The 5,249-nt window shown below is 32.0% G+C and overlaps 1 pseudogene across 1 annotated transcript; it reads left to right on the forward strand.

The window, feature by feature from the left end:
* The first annotated feature begins 1,018 nt into the window (after positions 1-1,018).
* On the forward strand, positions 1,019-1,877 carry LOC120083634 (miraculin pseudogene; annotated as a pseudogene). Its single transcript, XR_016531147.1, has one exon. The product of XR_016531147.1 is annotated as a miraculin pseudogene (transcript).
* The last annotated feature ends 3,372 nt before the right edge of the window (positions 1,878-5,249 follow it).

A 5,249-nucleotide genomic window follows, 5' to 3' on the forward strand; every position in this document is an offset into this window, starting at 1 on the left:
TCCTACACAATTTCTCTCCACTTTTCTTTTGTTCTTAATCGTCTGAGAATGTATCAAAACAATTTGATGTTGTCCATGATGACAATTATGGGCTAAGGTAATCGTTTCTAGCTTGAGTTTTAGGATCTTTTCCAATTCTAATGTATTTATGAGTTTTCGAACAAGATGATTGTAACTGTCGGATTCAATTTTGTTTTTATTGTTTATAATTATATTATTGGACGCTTGGGAAATTTTATAATTATAGCTTATAATTAACATTTGATATGTGACATATAATCTGTGTTTATCACCTAGAAGTAATAGGTTAGGTTTGTTTGCAAATCAATTTAGATGAGTATTGTTCTAACCAATTTAGAATCGAATCAACCGAATATTTAATTAAGGCTTTTCCTATTAGATACTCAACCTAACTTTGCCCTAGACTTTAATGCAATTTGGTCAAATTAAATTTGCATAGTCTTTATTGATTTGAATTGGACTAATTAGTTGAATTGGACAAATTAACTGGTGCAATTAATTTGATTAGGTATAAACAATTATGTGATTCTGATAATGAGAATTTTATGATCAACTACATTGAATTCGAGGGTTCCTTGTGTTCCATCCGTTGCTACCGGTACTATATTATTTTTAGTGGAAATCGCTAAAATCATTTGGTATGAATTTGGACGATGAAATCCGTTCTGACCAAATATATTTTGAATAATATTTTAGGTGCATCTTGCATCTAATCTTTTTGAAGTCCATTCCAATAACCACACGAAAACACTAAAAAATATTTATAAAAAAATTGTGAGAGAAGAATTTATCCCATGACAAATTATAGTTGGACAATTAAATGAGCGTGGATCTAGTATTTTTCATATTTTTTAACCTCGTAGAAAACTAATTCGTTTAACAATATATTTAATACACATAAATAGCGGCCCGCCAGGAAAACAATACAATGAGCAAGAAAAACCGTGAGCAATTCCAATATCTCTTTCTCTAATTTCCTATAAATAGAGAACCTTTTCAATCCCAATGTCATCCACATAAGAAAACAAAAATCACTGAAAGACAAAACAGGAATATAAAAATGAAAAACTTTGCATTACTGAGTTTTCTTTTCATTGTCATCGTCTCTTCTGAGGTACGTTTCTGCAGAGCCGACGTCTCACCGGATGCCGTCCTTGACACCGACGGAAAGAAGCTCCGATCAAGCGATCAATACTACATCCTCTCAGTTTACAGCAGAAACAGCGGCGGATTAAGCATAGGCAGTATCCAACAAGGAAAAGAAAAATGTCCAATCAACATCCTCCCAGAATCTTACGAATATTTACACGGTCTTGCGGCGACATTTTTCCCCATAAACCCTAAAAAAGGTGTGGTCCGAGTTTCCACTGATTTGAACATCCAATTCGAGGCGAGCACGAGATGCGGCGAATCGACGGTATGGAAAATAGGCAAATTCGATCAATATTTGAAGCAGTATTTTGTGACGATCGGCGGAGTGAAAGGGAATCCAGGGCGGGAGACTGTGGGAAATTGGTTCAAAATTGAGAAGTATGGCAATAATTACAAGTTGGTGCATTGTCCAACAGTGTGTAAGTACTGCAAAGTAATCTGCAAAGATGTGGGAATATTTTACAAGAACGGAAAGAGGGTTCTTGCCTTGAATGATTCTCCATTCCCTGTTATGTTCAAGAAAGTTTGAATTTGAAGCTGATGATGTGATTGGAGGGAAATTAAGAACTCCAAATTTTCCTCTCTCTATTATATCCAATGTAACAATAAATAAATTGTTGAAATACTGTCTATCGAAGTAAAAGATCGGTTATTTTATGATTAAAATATGGAAGTCAATAATAACAAATTTGTATTTGAATAAATAGATTCATCCCGGACAGCACCTATTTTGTACTTCCCACCAAATTATCCAATCATAACTTGTCATGTGACAAAATTTAAATTTATTTTTTTATTTTTAAAAATATTTTAATATTTTTTTTATGTGAGTGGTGGAAAGAGATGTACAAAGAAAATGCACCCAACTAGGGCTACCTTATGACCATTCCCAAGTGATTAGTTAGATTGTGCTACCCAAAAACTTAAGCTCATGAGAAAAGTCCAACAAGTGGAAATCAATTAATTGGGAAGGAAAAACATTCTAGGGGGCTTGAACACATGACTCACCCTAAACCAACTGCTTCGATACTATCTTACATCACCGATTGACCAAAAAGCTTAAGCTCATGGGTGAAGGTAAATTTAACCTTATATCATCTCAGATTGTGTATGAACTTTCTTGTGCGGGAGTTGTTTTCTTGCCCTTGTTTTTCATCTCTTCATAGAGATCTATTAAATACGAAGTGTTGAATGTTCATCAATATATTAAAAAAATTAAACACTTTCGATCCATCCCATTGTTTTCCTTAGTACTACAAACTTTATTTAAAAAGGTCAATGTTATTTGTTGCTATCTTATAGGTGTGTTTGGATTGACTTTCTAAATACAAAAGAAAAAAATTAATTTTGAACATTTATAAAGTCATCCTAGACATGCTAGGAACAACTCCCATTGTTTTAAATTAAAGGTAAAGTTATTTGTTGACAGTATTAAGGGTGATATGGATTGACTTTTCTAAATGTATTTATTTTTTAGTATTTAAAAAGTCAATTCAAACAAACTCTAGATATGCTAGAAAAAACAATAATGCATGTGTGTGAGGACGAATACTAGACTTTATATATCTTTTAGCCAGTGACAAATCTAGTATTTTATCTAAGGAAGGCACAAGTTCTTTTAAATCTAATTATAGATGCATCGATATAATATTCAAGTCATATAATATTGCAAAAGGAAGTATAACTAACAAACATATGAACAATGGCATATCCAAAATTTTAGGTTAGGGGACACAACTTTACATAAGGTTAAAATTTTAGCCCATTAACTTCTAAATTTGTGTCATATATAGTTCTTTTGAACTTAAAAATATATATCTCATATCACTTGAATCTCGATTTGTGTATCTAATACGTAGTACCGACTTTATTTTAAAAAATATATAATATAACTATTGGATATAAAATTGAAAATTTGAGGTCCAATCAAGGAGCAAAATATTTTTTTTGTTTAATACGAAAATTAATTTTTAAGTATTTTTAATATTTTATGAGAATTTTAGATAATAAAATGAAAGTTTATATAATTATTAGACATTTTTAAGGGACCTATTAAAGTTAAAATTGAAAGTTTAGATATTTATTAGTTAGAATTTTTTAAAAGAACGATTAAACTATGTAAATTTAAAATAATGATAAATAAATAAAAGCAAAAAAATTTTATGTAAAAATAGTGTTTGTATGTCTTAATTTTCAAAAACCAAAAAACAATAATCAAATAGTTACCAAACCATCCTAAAATTTAAAAATATTTGTATATAACATGTAAATATATGTGATAAAAAATATAAATGGTTACGTCTTCTTCTAGTCCATTAGTAGTGTATTAAAATTATATATATAGAATTGAAATTTTAAGAAATAAAAATGCGTATATCAGATAAAAGAGAAACCCAAAGAGCAATAGGTTGCATCTAAGTAGTATGCTCCTCCTCCCTTTACACTAATAAAAAAATATTTTTAATAATTTTTTTAAAAAAAATAAACTGCCATGAGACAGTTTTTAATTGGGTGAAGCGGGTGCAGCCCATGCTGCACCTAAGTTTTTTCCAAAACCAAATGCGTCCCACTTGGTTCAATCTCAAGTCACCAATGACAACATAGGTTCACTATCCAACCACTGAACCATGTTTCGTCTTTCTATCTTAAGGGGGCATGCAATATTATATATTCCATAGGTAAATACATATTTTTTATATTTGATAAAAGATATATATATACATAAAAGATGGTGGAGCTCACAAGGTTAGATGGGATATCATCACTAAAGATCCTCTCGTGATTGTTGAAGATGCTTGGGATGATACCCTGAACTGTTGGAAGCTCAACCCCCGAAGACCTCTTGTGCAACGTGAGCAGAATGCTTGGGTTGACCTTACTACTGGTTGGCCCCATCTTTCAAACAATCTGGATGAGGATAAGATTGTATGGAAACTTGTTTCTTATAGGATTTTTTTTCTGTGAAGTCCATGAAAACACATTTTTATGGCAACTTTATAAATACTACCTCCATCAATCTGGGAAACTTATGAAAATTGTACACCCCCAAGAAATGTAAATTCTTCCTCTGGTGTATTCTACAAAATGGCCTTAACATTGCTGACAGACACCAACAAAGGAGCCCCCACAGATGTCTCAGTCCAAGCTGGTGTGATCTTTGCAGGAACAACTCCGAAAATGTGGATCACCTCTTCACAAATTGTATATATACAATAAACCTCTGGATTTGTCTCTCCCAAACTTCCCTCCTACAATAATTTCAAACAACAGCTAATCTCTTTAACTATCTCTTGAGCATAAGACTAAACACTAAGGTTGGGATCCTTATTAGCAACCTCATCACAGTTGTGATGAGGTCGAAAGGAACAAAATAATCTTCCAAGATATGATTTCAACCACCATGACCGTGTGTTGGATGATGCCCTCTCTTTGCTGGTCTTTGGTGCACTAAATCTTCTCTACTTTGTAATTATGATGCCTCTACTATTGATCTCAAGTGGAAGGCTTTTTTTAACACCGTTGCCCTTTCCCAACTGTTTTGTATGAGCTATCTTCAAACTATTTGTACATACTCTTCCATTTTGAATGGAATGCAACACTATTGATTTCGGGGTATGATAGAGGTGCTAAGAAGGTGCCAACCTAGTTGGAATGTCCCAATGCACCCTTCGATCCCTCTTCCCTTTAATATTTTGTCAATATATATATATATATATATATATATATATAACAAACCGATGTGAGGGGACACGTGCCCTTGGTCCCTTTATAGATCCGTCTCTACTTTTAGTATTTGTGCATGTGACTGGTTTTTTTTTATTTTTATATCATTATTACTTTGAGTTTAACAATTAAATTTGGAATTTAGACATTTCATTAAAATATTCATGGGTTAACTCATAAATATTAAGATGAAAATTTGAACCTAATTAAGCTAAGACTTCTTAAAGGAAAGTAGAGATACATATGTCATTGTCGGGATTTTAAACATCTAATCTCTCTCTCAAACACAAGCATGATATCAAGTATGATATCTTAATTAATCAGTTGAGAAAACTTGATGTGTAGCATTCAAA

This window comes from Benincasa hispida, chromosome 8 (genome assembly GCF_027475165.1).
Source record: "Benincasa hispida cultivar pf3 chromosome 8, pf3_genome.v1.1, whole genome shotgun sequence".
In the NCBI taxonomy this organism is placed as follows: domain Eukaryota; kingdom Viridiplantae; phylum Streptophyta; class Magnoliopsida; order Cucurbitales; family Cucurbitaceae; genus Benincasa; species Benincasa hispida.